We start from the raw sequence: 14,178 nt of genomic DNA on the forward strand, positions 1-14,178 counted from the left end.
TGTTTAAGCATTTGTACCACAACCATAAGAATACGATTTGTACCTATTAAATGTAAAGTGAGAAAATGCTTCATTTTCTTTTAGCAAATGCATATTACTGTACCACTGACATATATGGATATATTTTTATTATTCTCAATGTAATAAAAGGGGGCTGCATAGTCAAAAGTACTGTAAATACAATAAATATTGCAAGTATATTCAGATTTTGTATAGGAATACTGGTAATATATGAACATTTAACCCCAAGTAATATACTTTCCACATACTTACTGTAAATCTTTTGGGAAACTTACTTATTATTGTGTAAATTTTTTCTGAACACAGAAATGTGTAATTCACTGAAATAGATAGATAGATAGATAGATAGATAGATAGATAGATATGAAAGGTACTATATAATAGATAGATAGATAGATAGATAGATAGATAGATAGATAGATAGATAGATAGATAGATAGATAGATAGATAGATAGATAGATAGATAGATAGATCTGCTATATAACAAAACACTACAGTCTGTGTGTTCAGTCCCTTTTGAGTAATCTGATTGGTCAGGTTGGCTTTGATGCAATTGGTCAGTTTGGCTTTGTTAAAGAGGAGGTAAGAGTGTGAGAAGCACAAGCAGGAGTAAAGGTGTGGGAGGATTTTGAGAGAGATGCCTTCAAAGACGGCAGGTATAAAGTTGGACAGGAGGTCAGAAAGATGCCTCAAAAATAATGACAGAGTCTGAGATGTGGGCTTTATGAGAGCGTGCTTGAGAGACGGAGCACTGGGGAAGAGAGGCTCACACACACAGGTAACACAGATAGTATACTTATTGTGCCAAATCTGCATATATTATACACGTACAGTGTATCAATTATAGGCATTTAATTTTACTTTATTATAGTTTCAGTTTGGCTGTTGCCCTTTTTAAAGCATTTGCTATATGGTTTTAAGCTGTAGGGCTAATTTTTGCAGTGTGCCCTCTTGAAAAAGGCTTTGCATTGTTTTACTTTATGGATGACAAATACATTCCAACAGAGGATGTATCACAAATATTAGCACTGCTATTAAAATTTCAATAGATGGAATATCACAAATGATAACAATTAATATGACCAACAGAGTATGGCGGCTAAACAGATATTGGCTTCTATCTATCTATACTGTATAAAGTGCAGCTAGTGACCAGGTTGGAATTTGAAGCCAGCTGTAATTTAACAAACTCCAACAGCTCATTTGCTTTTCATATGTTAAAAGGTTGTTTACATTAAGAAAACATATGAAAATGTTTTAGTAAAAAGGAGTCGACTTTCAGGTTTGAGGTATGGAAACACCTTTAACCTTTTCATTATAATCTTCCCAACAATCTATCTATCTATCTATCTATCTATCTATCTATCTATCTATCTATCTATCTATCTATCTATCTATCTATCTATCTATCTATCTATCTATCTAAATGGGACAAGCTAAGGGAATTAAACAATGAAAGTCTTGAGCAAACAAGGCTGTGTGGGAACATAATCCAGATCCTCAAACTTTTGATTCAGAAGAATGTTTTCAGGAAGATAAAGAATTGCTTGTTACTCCAGGACACCAGTGGAAATTAAATAGAAGTACATTAAAGATTTAAAGCCATTAAGCACCTTTTCAGTAAAAGGACTGTGGGAGAAATCTTAGCAAACATTTACAATGTATCTACATGGCATATTGGGGCAATTTAGACGTTTGATAACCAAACAAGCTCAATGAGAGTAAAGATCTCCTCTAATTTGTCAGATGTCTCCTCTTCATCTTTACAATATGCTGATCATCCCCTACTTCCACTTGGTATCTTTTAAAACTGATTTATCTTTTTCATATTGTCAGTATTGTTCTTATTGAACTATTAGAATATTTGATTCTGTATTTTAAAGCTAAGATTTCTGTAATCCCTAATGGTGATGCACATTATTAATAATAGTGCTATATAACATAAAGATGTTTTTACTCTTACATTATATTATTAGTCATTTTTGGATGTGTGTGAATTAAATTAGAGCTACTTATCTGTGCAGTGAAGGGTCTCATTGAGGCAGCATTGTGCACTGAAATCCCATGTTACCTTCTCCCTTTGTCCGTGTGGGTAATCCATTGTTCTTTACTTCCCAAGACTGTGAAGGTGGGTTCATTGGAGATTCTACATTGACTCTGTGTGAGTGCGGCTGTAGACGTGTATGTGTGTGAGCAGGCGCTGCGAGGGACAGGTGCCCCGTGCTGTGTTTGTTTTTGCTTTATCCCCAGTGCTTATTGGATCGACTCCAGCCCCTTACAACCTTGAACTGGATTAAGCAGGAGGTTTGAGAAGGTTGAACAAGTTAAACTTCTATTGCCACTAATTAAATCCTCAAAGAATATACAATTATAAGACACAAAACACATTCCCTGACCACCATCTGCCTAATCAGATCTTTCATTCTTGCTCAAGGCAGTGGTGTTGTTCTTTTCTGCTCATCCTTCCTTCCAAAGAGGAGAAAGGCATTAATTACTTATTTCCCACCTTAAATGGCATTAACTAATTTAAAAATAGGAAAAAAGCACAAAAAAATTCTTCTTCAGCTCTCTCACTCATTAAAACATTTTACATCTGAAATATTGCACAGAGAAAAGGAAAGCTGTATGATTTGAAATGAAAAGTCACAAGCTAATCTATTTCCAGATCGCGTTATGTCAGTTTTAATTAATACCTCGCTGAGGTGGTAAATACAGGCGTACACATCATTGTAAGTGTTTTTGTTGCAACAGGATTTGTTCAGTGATGTCATCTAGTGCCTAAATATTCTATGCCAGAAGGCAACTCTACCCAAAAATCCACTTTTCGTACTGAACAGTAGATATAATGAACAATAACAAATTATTTTGTTTCTGAACAATGCCCTTATTGTTGCCCTCTGATATCACCGGCTTGATTAATTCTTTTTTTAAGGGCACATAACCAACTATAATTTTAAAAAGTGGCTGCGGTATCGTTGTAGTTTTCTTGTCTCAGTTTGTTGTTCAAATAAGTGAGCCCAGCCCTTCTGTTTCCTAGCATAAGAAAGCAATTGTTTGAGCCTCACCACCATTAGGGGTCCTCCAAGTTACATTGGAAACAGGGTTAAAGATGAGAGGCCCCAAAGGTGGAATCAACCCTACAGGCCAAAAAACACTATGTAATGCTGGTGTGTCCATAAACATCCAACACAAGCAGGCACGGACACAAGGTAAGAGCCCTAAAGAGTCTTTTACTGTGGATTTCCCGCCACCACAGCCACAAGTATATTAAATACTGTAAACACCGTATAACACAATAAACACACTCTTTGTCTTCCTTCTCTTGGTCCTCCACTCCTCCTCACATGCTTCGTCCATCTTCCACTGGACTCTGGCTCGATGATGCTAGGTAGGCAGTTCCTTTTATTTTAGCTGCCCTGGAGGTGCTCCTGATCTTCTGCATATGTGGTCTGTAAGCACTTCTGGGAGTGGTGGAAACCCCATGATGTAGCAGCTGCTCCCCATGGCGGCCCCCACGGGACCAAACAGGGCTATCTCCTGGGAAGACAATACCTTGCAGGCACCCATGTGGGGATCCAAGCCTGGGCTCACTGCCATCTAGTGTCTGGGGGGAGATAAAGCCTTATGTAAGCTGTCACCCCTTGTCCTTCCATCCTAAAGGCCAAGCTCAGCCGGGTAAGGATGCCATCCATCTCTCACAATGGTGATGTCACAGTTAGCATTCTAATGCATACAGTGGAACCTCTAGATACAATCACCTCTGTATACGAGAAATTTAAGATAAGAGGAAAGTATGAGCGAAAAATTTGGATCTAAATACGAGCATTGGCTCACGTAACGAGCCACAAGCCAGGCTATGGTTATGCGTGACGCGTTTCCCGATCCGCCTCGACTCGGGGATTCACCCAAGCTGACGCTGCCAGCCCGTCAGCTCACTCAGTGTTCCTTGTTCTCCCGTAGCGTGAGGATCTACGCGTTTGTGCGCTTGTGATTTCATTGTTTCGCTGTAGCAGTTCGCTGTATAAGCGTATCCAAAAATATCGCGGACATGCAGACGGAGAATAGGAGACGATTGCCCTCAAGAGGAGAGAGAGAGAGAGAGAGAGGCGCCCGTGCGAGCGAGAGAGATAAGCAGAGAGAGAGGCGCGCACGAGCGAGCGAGAGAGATAAGGAAAGAGAGAGGTGCGCGCAAGCGAGAGAGAGATAAGGAGAGAGAGAGAGATGCGCGCGCGAGAGAGATAAGGAGAGAGAGATGCGCACGAAAGAGAAGAACCATCAGCTCAGTTATGCTCACATGACGCTCAGAAGACAAAGTATATCCATACTACTTGTATTGCAAGACATCGCTCGTTTTATCAAGTCAAAATTAATTAAAAAATTTAGCTCGTCTTGCAAAACACACAAGTTACTTGCAAACCGAGGTTCCACTTGTATATATTATTTATCAGTGTTATTTGTTAGGAAAATTGATTTTTATGTTGATATTTTTGGGGACGGGAACGGATTAACTGTATTTCAATTATTTTCAATGGGGAAGTTTGTTCTAGATACGAGAAATTCGCTATATAAGCTCAGTGCTGGAACGAATTAAACTCGTATGTCGAGGTTCTACTGTATATTAAGGTGACACTTTTGTGATTATGTTACAGGCCTCAGGCCTAGAGGAACCTGGGCCAGGTACAAGCCACTGTGGGATATGGTGAAAAGCATAAAAGAAACAGGCAGCATTCCCGAGTCTCAGACCATACTTCTCTGTTCTACTTTATTCTCATTTACCCAGAATTATATAAATGCCTCAGTCTCTACATAGATATGCATGCTGATCAGTTAAACAATGGTGCATGCCAATTTCCTCTGCGGAACAACAGTGTAAACACATTTACTCTGGCTCAACAATAGTATTGTTGTCAGCTATCAAGAAGTACCTGATTAGAAATCAATGTCCCCAGAACTTGTTCGTGTTTAAAGGAAGCACATTGTGTGTGGATGAGTTACTAATCAAAACAGTCTGATTATTCAAAGCAGGTAACTCTTTTGCCAGACAGGTAAAATACTTATGTCCTGTAGATAGCCATCATCAATAACCTGTAGCAGAATTTTCCAGGAATGTTGTCTTTCCTTCAAAACACTGAATTCAAGTTAATTACAATTACACTTCACTTTAGGTATTGCAAAAATACATCTATTACTCCTTTACTCTTATGGGCCCGGGTTCATGGCCATCCTCTCTGTATGTCGGATGTGCAAAAGAGAAGGGCAAGGACCTCCGTATCCTTCTCTATTACTCAGTCATCTTAAACTCAGATATTACTCATAGTAGTAAGCATCAGAGTTCTTTGATTGATTATGTATCCTGCTTTTCAATATTCTTTAACAATGCCCTTTTTAATCTGATGTAAATGTTAGCCAGGAAAAATCTATAACAGATTTTAAAACGCGCCGCAGACCCAAGCCCATTTTTCATTTCAGCCTACATTGCATGCAGTATGGTCTTTTCTTTTCTGAGACGAACGTTTTTGTTTTGTTACATTAAAAATGAAACTATTTTCCTTGAGCAAAGAAAGAAGCAGTGTCTTTTTCAGAGTGAAGAAGTGGTTTTCTGTTCCAAAATGACAGAAGCCATCAGCTTCAGTGAGCTGGCAGGATGTAATAAAGGAAAGTTCATGAACTCGAAAATACAAACATAAAATGTAAGAGTCAGAGTCTGACAAGCAGACAGACAAAGTAAGAGAAACAGCGATGGGATGAAAAAAGTGTTTGGAAAAGGGCAGTCTGTCCCCTTTTTGCGCACTTTCTAGAAACTAGACTTTTTTAAACAAGGACTGAAAGAAGTTTTTCCTCCACATTTTATTACATCTCCCCTAGACTGTTATATATTTCCCTTCAGCAATTCTGCAAAAAGAATTTAAATAAAAGGAGACAAAACACAGCTGCTAGTGTGGGCTCTTATACATGATAGCATACCCCTGCAGCTAGCAACACTTCGATGGCTTCCTGCCTATTTCACAATACTCTTCGAGACCTGACTTTTCCCTTGAATTAATATGCTGGTGTATTTGCTTATAATATTTAACGCTTACAAAGCTCTGTGAAAGAAAACACCCTGCACTAAAAGTGCAAAGGAATTACAGTTGTGCTTGAAAGTTTGTGAACCCTTTAGAATTTTCTATATTTCTGCATAAATATGACCTAAAACATCATCAGATTTTCACTCAAGTCCTAAAAGTAGATAAAGAGAAGCCAGTTAAACAAATGAGCCAAAAATATTATACTTGGTCATTTATTTATTTATTAAGAAAAATGATCGAATATTACATATTTGTGAATGGCAAAAGTATGTGAACCTTTGCTTTCAGTTTCTAGTGTGACCCCCCAATAACTGCAACTAAACGTTACCGGTAACTTTTGATCTTTCCTGCACACCGGCTTGGAGGAACTTTAGCCCATTCCTCCATACAGAGCAGCTTCAACTCTGGGATGTTGGTGGGTTTCCTCACATGAACTGCTCGCTTCAGGTCCTTCCACAACATTTCAATTGGATTAAGGTCAGGACTTTGACTTGGCCATTCCAAAACATTAACTTTATTCTTCTTTAACCATTCTTTGGTATTACGACTTGTGTGCTTAGGGTCGTTGTCTTGCTGCATGACCCACCTTCTCTTGAGATTCAGTTCATGGACAGATGTCCTGACATGTTCCTTTAGAATTCTCTCATATAATTCAGAATTTATTGTTCCATCAATGAAGGCAAACCATCCTGGCCCAGATGCAAAAAAAAAAAGGCCCAAACCATGATACTATCACCACCATGTTTCACAGATGGAATAAGGTTCTTATGCTGAAATGCGGTGTTTTCCTTTCTCCAAACATAACACTTTTCATTTAAACCAAAAAGTTCTTTTTTGGTCTCATCCGTCCACGAAACATTCTTCCAATAGCCTTCTGGTTTGTCCACGTGATCTTTAGCAAACTGCAGACGAGCAGCAATGTTTTTTGGAGAGCAGTGGCTTTCTCCTTGCAACCCTGCCATGTACACCATTGTTGTTCAGTGTTCTCCTGATGGTGGACTCATGAACATGAGCATTAGCCAATGTGAGAGAGGCCTTCAGTTGCTTAGAAGTTACCCTGGGATCCTTTTTGACCTCGCCGACTATTACACGCCTTGCTCTTGGAGTGATCTTTGTTGGTCGACCACTCCTGGGGAGGGTAACAATGGTCTTGAATTTCCTCCATTTGTACACAGTCTGTCTGACTGTGGATTGGTGGAGTCCAAACTCTTTACAGATGGTTTTGTAACCTTTTCCAGCCTGATGAGCATCAACAACTCTTTTTCTGAGGTCCTCAGAAATCTCCTTTGTTTGTGCCATGATACACTTCCACAAACGTGTTGTGAAGAGCAGACTTTGATAGATCCTGTTCTTTAAATAACACAGGGTGCCCACTCACACCTGATTGTCATCCCATTGATTGAAAGCACCTGACTCAAATTTCACCTTCAAACGAACTGATCATCATAGAGGATCACATACTTTTGCTACTCACAAATATGTAATATTCGGTGATTTTCCTCAATAAATAAATGACCAAGTATAATATTTTTGTCTCATTTGTTTAACTGGCTTCTCTTTATCTACTTTTAGGACTTGAGTGAAAATCTGATGATGTTTTAGGTCATATTTATGCAGAAAAATAGAAAATTCTAAAGGGTTCACAAACTTTCAAGCACAACTGTAAATCTTGTTAGATGACTAAGTAGGGGCTTAAAAATTCTAAACGCTTTTGATATAGTTCTGTTTTTGATTAAAATGTTTATATGTATATGGGTTATTATTAGTGTTGATCGGCAAATTTCGACAACATTTTTTCGCAGAAAATAATAATGTAATGGATGACACACATGGGTTTGAATCCCAGCCAGGACTGAACAGGGACCCTTTATCGGTGGGGAGGCCAGTGCAATGGAAGGACTGGGGTTGATAAAGACTGCTGAAATTTTTTTCTCCCCCAATTCACTAGATGGCAGCCTCCCTGGGTTAGGATTCCCATATGGATACCCACAGGGTGGCTGAACAATCCCCAAGGAGATGCGGTTGCTCCTCCAAAACCCCCTTTTAAACGGTGATACAATGAGAAACAAATACAGTTTTAACTCCTCTTTGCTCAGTCAGCTGCTGGCTTGATGCTGTTGCTGTGCTTGCGTGGCCTGGAACCCCAGCAGATTTTATTTTTTTCTCCAGCCGTCTGGAGTTTTTTTTTTTGTTTTTTCTGTCCATCCTGGCCATCGGACCTTACTCCTTTTCTATGTTAACTAATGTTGTCTTATTTTAATTTCTTATTTTGTCTTTTATTTTTCATTTCTTCATTATGTAAAGCACTTTAAGCCTCTTTTTGTATGAAAATGTGCTATATAAATAATTGTTCTTGTTGTTGTTGTGCTGCATGATCTGCATCACTGTCTATCTATCTATCTATCTATCTATCTATCTATCTATCTATCTATCTATCTATCTACTCTGCTTGTCAGATGTCTCCTCTTCATCTTTACAATATGCTGATCATCCCCTACTTCCACTTGGTATCTGTTAAAACTGATTTATCTTTTTCATATTGTCAGTATTGTTCTTATTGAAAATTATTAGAATATTTGATTCTGTATTGTTCATTGGAGATTCTACATTGACTCTGTGTGAGTGCGGCTGTAGACGTGTATGTGTGTGAGCAGGCACTGCTAGGAACAGTTGCCCCGTGCTGTGTTTGTCTCTGCCTTATCCCCAGTGCTTATTGGATCGACTCCAGCCCCTTATAACCTTGAACTGGATTAAGCAGGAGGCTTGAGAAAGTTGAACGAGTTAAACTTCTATTGCCACTAATTAAATCCTCGAGGATTAAATAAATATACAATTACAAGACACAAAATACATCCAAATTTATGCAAGTTAATCCGGTGTCACAGTACATGATATCTAGTTGGAGTTAGACTTTCCAGCATTGTCTCACATTACCAAAATATCTTGGACTTGCCCCTTTTTAATAGCGTGTGGGTTCTATACAAATGAGCAAGCTCCATACAAATGCTTTTTGTTCAGATGCAATTTCTTTTTTTTCCCTTTTTTTCTGTTCTGTTGTGGTGTTTAAAACAAAAGACATCAGACAGACGGGCTTTTTTCTGTTTGCAAAGTCCAAAATACCCATGGATCCTTATTCCTCGCAGCTATATTATTACGCATTGCTCTCCTGGCTGAGTGCTCATTGGTTTTCAGCTCTTGCATACATTCGAGCCTGTCCCGATGACCTGTTTAGTTTTGTCAGGCAAGTCGCAGACTGTACGGACTGAGTCGCTAGAGGTGTCAAACTACACAACTGCTTGTGACTCACTAAGATTCAGTCTGTGATTGAAAATCCCTGAAGGAGCCGTGTAACGGGACAGGGTCCTAACAAGATGAATTTGGTGTGGGTGTGTCTGTGTGAGTTGGTCCTACAAACACTGGCACCCCTTAAAGAAATGTATCCTGCCTTGAACCCAGTCAAGCCTGGAGAGACTACTGAGTTAAATTAAATTAAGAATTGAAGATATTTAGCTGTTTAAATAGTACAAAATTAAAACCAGGAATATGTCACACACAAAGCAAAATCCTGTGAAGGATATCTGTAATCTTTCTTTTTAATTTGCAGCATCACTATTTTATCTTAATTGCTTTTTGTGTGCACGCAATAACATTTTCTTATGTTTTGTTTTAAGGCTTAATTAAATTGCTAACATGCAGCTGGAGGTTTTAAACTTAAAACAATGGTCAGTTTATTTGCAAAGACAGGGAAATGAAATCCTCAAATGAAGAATACTAATTCCATGAAATTTATTGAATGCCTGCCTTCATTTTAAATATAAACATTTCATGCACAATAATGTATCCCCAACCTGACCTGACCTGATGCACAATAATATTAGTAAAACTGATTCCATCAAACTCATTGAATGCCTGCCTTAAATATACACATTTTAAAGCATTCCATAGCATGCATTATGTGCAAAACAGTGTTTAAGAAAATGAGCTTTTTATCTGACAGATAGTAATGGATAACTATGAAAAAGCATGATTTACAGAACTGAAGGAATTGTTTATTTAGCTATAGTACTAGGGTGTTGTACCGTGTTGGCCATTACAGATGTAGTGAGAAGTCAAGCAAAATGACACCTTTTATTGGCTAACTAAAAAGATTACAATATGCAAGCTTTCAAGGCAAACTCAGGCCCCTTCATCAGGCAAGATGTAATGATTACATCTTGCCTGATGAAGGGGCCTGAGTTGCCTCGAAAGCTTGCATATTGCTAATCTTTTTAGTTAGCCAATAAAAGGTGTCATTTTGCTTGACTTTTCACTTTATTTAGCTAAAAATGGAAAACATTGCCATAAAACATTATAAAATTGAACAATCTAAGGTGTATTTATGCAGCCAGGTATTTATCTGCTATCTTTTGTCATGCAAGCATGTCTGTGAGTCACATCTGAGGTAGGTAAACTCTTACAAATCCTGCTTCTTTAATAGGACTATATGGTTCTTTATTGGGTTGTATGGTTCCTTGTAGAAATATTGCTTGACAAAGCACCATTTCATTCTGGGAAGGGTTCTCTGCACATGAAGTTGGTTCTTTGTGCTTTGAAAAACATCCTAATATGTATTAAAATGTATGGTAGGCTACATGGCAGGGCACTTAGCCTGGGGGTTGTTGTATGCAGCTAAAGTTCTTTTTAAAATCATGGCTTATTGGTATTTCACAAATATATTGCCATCTATTTATGGTCCTCTATGGAGAATGTTACAGAACTAAATAAATTGAGGTTCTTTCTGGAACCTTCATGTGGATGGGTCTTTTGGAAACCAAATATGGTTCCCTTATGGCATTGCTGTGAAGAACCATTCTGGCACCTTTATTTTTAAAGATTGTACTACTAGTCTGGGTCAAGAGAAGGCACATGTGCTAACCTTCTTCTATTTTGTTCCTTCTGCTGTGCAAAGACTATGTCCAGTGTGGGCAACTGACTCTGCCCCTTTCAGTCCACCACCTATAAGGCCAGGTTTATACTTCACACGATGCATGCTCCAGTGGATGCTCCTGCTACACAAGCGTTTTACTGTTTATATTTGTGCTTACTTTACGTAAATCTGGAAGAATCCACCAGGTGGCAGTGCGAGATATTATCACGGTGAGAACAGGTTCAGCTTCGCTGTGTTGTGAATTGCCTGTAACAGCCATTAAATTCCGAGGACACCTTACTGCAATATTTCTGAAGAGGATGTTTAATGATTAAATCCATAAATCCAGGAATGTGCCCATTTTAGCTAGCTTTTTAACATACTTTAATGCATTTCATCATGAAAGTGATATCAAGTATAAATCTAAGGATTCTAAATGTGCATAGAGTTGGAATATCATAAATTTTATGTGTTCTGTGTGGTGATCTATTGCTGTTTGCCACTTCTGTCAGGTCAGGAGGAAGCCACAGAAAAAAAAGACAGGACAGGAGACGGTATGTGAGACTTTTAAAATGTATCGCGTCATTACGATCGGGAATATGCAACGCTTGAATAAAAAAGCACCACGAATGCATTTGTATGTCAGCATTTTGCTTCACCACATCAAACCATTCATCAAACATCAAAGCAGGTACATGGAGGATCCTTAAAGTGCCTTTCTGTCACATGTAGACAGTAAACAGAGACTCTGACGTCACAATCCGACTTTTATCACACAGCGCCCCCTGACTCTTTGCTGGTACTGCAACTCGCGCATGCGTCAAGTTAATTTCTGAGGACCTGCTCAGAGGATGCGTCAAATGAATGCTGGGAATGCGTGGCAGCCATGATGCATACACGTTCTGATCGTGAATTATTAACAATCCCTAAAGCCCCCAGCTACCAGAAGGAGGCATTCAGTCTTGAAAAAAACAGAATCAACAAGCTAATTAAAAAGGACAGGCGCTGTTATGGGACAAACTCTGGGCCTGTTAGAGATAGTAGAGGAGGAGAGAATGAAGACAAAACTAGGTGTCATTATGAATAATGCTGCACATTCTCTTTCTGACACACTAATGCTGAGAGCATCCAGCCAAAGAAGTACTCAACAGAAATGTGTCATGAAGTGTGACTGGGGCTCCTTTATGTCTATGATTATATGTCTGTGTAATGCCTCTCTGTGACTGATCTTTCTGTCTTAGGCCAAGTCAGACATTTTCTTTTCTTTTAGTAATTCTGGTGTGTATTTTGGATCTGTTGCCATTTGTTAAAACATTTACTTATATACTGAGCATCTGTAAAAAGCCACATTTTTTTTCTTGGAAATAAAGTATGATCCTAATCATAACCCTACCCCTAACCCTAACCCTAATTCATTCATTTTATCAATCTCCCAATCTTTAAATTCTTAGCTTTCTGGCACTCACATGCTTCTCTATAAATGATCATGTTATTGTGCTTTGACCTGCTCACAAATTACTTTCATTTGGACTTCCATTTGTTCCAAATTCAATCACAACATCACCAGGATGACGGCCATGCATTCATATTGTGAAACATGATGTCAGGATTAAAATATACAGCTCTCAAACAACCTCTGAACCTCTGTATAAGATATTTTTGTAAATTATAGCACAGAGGTTAGTAACTCAGTCAATAATCGTTGACTGGTTTGCACATACAATGTTAGAGTTTGTAGTTAGTGGTTGATGTCCTATGACAGCCTCTGTTTCTTTTTTTTTGCTTATTTGTTTTGGTTGGCTTGATGGGCACAATGTGATATTTAAATGTAACAACATAGCCTAGTGGTCTCTGCCACACTGTGTCTCACTTTTAACAGGGGAGACAGATATGTGTGTGTTCTAATACCAGGGATATAGCAGCAAATTTAAAATTATATACAAAAAATAATTTGAATCATTATATTCTATCAAACCAGTTCCCAGTCTCACCACTGTCCTATCCTGCACTGGTTCTGGGAGAATCTGGCTACCCTACTAACTGGAACTACTTCAAGTCAAGTCAGTTATCTCAGATATACTTAGAGTAAAAGTGCATACATTTATTTGAACTGGAGTTTTTGCTTTCGGAAAAATAAATTCCCAAAATAATAAAGAAAGCCTTATGCTTACTTAAAAGTGAATTGAAGCTTTGATAATGTTAAGGGAGTGCAGTTTAAATATTTGGAACACAAACTGAGTTTCCTTCTGTTTGTCTGCTTTATGCTGTCTAAAGATCAGCAGCTTCCAGCCGTTGTCTCAGTGTATGGCTAGGCTCAGTCTCGTTCTGCTTTTCATATGAGTTTAGAATAACTCTCCAGATGATAGAAGTGCTGACAGCAAAATGCAGTCTAGTAAAGACTGAAAATGTAAAATCAAAATGCAAACTGTAGCTCTACAGAAGAGCAAAAGTGCATTTTAATAAATGTTCTGTGGCTACCGCTGGCTCGCTCTACAGTTTCTTTCATCTTTTACTTTCAAAGATGTCTCTTTTCTATTCACTACTTTTATGTTTTATTTTGCTACTCTTTGTATAATCTTGCTGTATGTTTTTATACATTAAACAATTAGTTATTTTAAAATACACATTTCTGAAGTACAGCAAGTGACTGGGGTGCAGTCTTCCTGGAGTGTGTAGTTGTCTGCATTACAGTATATGACAATGAAGGTGACATAAACCTTTACATTTTGATTTGGATTAATAATACTTAGGTCATTCAAATCCTCTTACTTCAGTGTTGTTAAATTTTTAGTGTTGGTTTATCTCCTTTGTGTAATAATCATTAAATTTAAATCATGTTTGAAATATTATCCATCCATCTATCTATCCCTTACTAAGCCTCTATAATGCATGAAGAATCCAATTTATATAATTAATGTAATTTGAACTTTGTTATCAATGTTTTATTGTTATTGCCATTTTGTTTGTTGTTTGTAATTAAACATGGAACCATTTTGTGTATTTTTCAATGGCCACAGCCATCCTTCAATCTATGTACGGCCAATGGATAACTCTTTAGATTTCACAATTTTGAATCTCTTTGCACATTCTCAAGCAGCATATAGCATAAAGCTAAAAGCTCAGTGTACTTCATTAGTACATACCTTACAAAGTACATTCCAAAATATGGTGTCTCACAAATG

At 38.1% G+C, this 14,178-nt stretch overlaps 1 protein-coding gene across 5 annotated transcripts in view; it reads right to left on the reverse strand.

The window, feature by feature from the left end:
* robo2 (roundabout, axon guidance receptor, homolog 2 (Drosophila)) overlaps positions 1–14,178 on the reverse strand; it is a 748,943-nt gene that overhangs the window by 24,704 nt on the left and 710,061 nt on the right. The gene's annotated exons all lie outside the window — the stretch shown is intronic.

The sequence above is a fragment of the Polypterus senegalus genome, chromosome 2 (genome assembly GCF_016835505.1).
Source record: "Polypterus senegalus isolate Bchr_013 chromosome 2, ASM1683550v1, whole genome shotgun sequence".
Lineage (NCBI taxonomy): Eukaryota > Metazoa > Chordata > Cladistia > Polypteriformes > Polypteridae > Polypterus > Polypterus senegalus.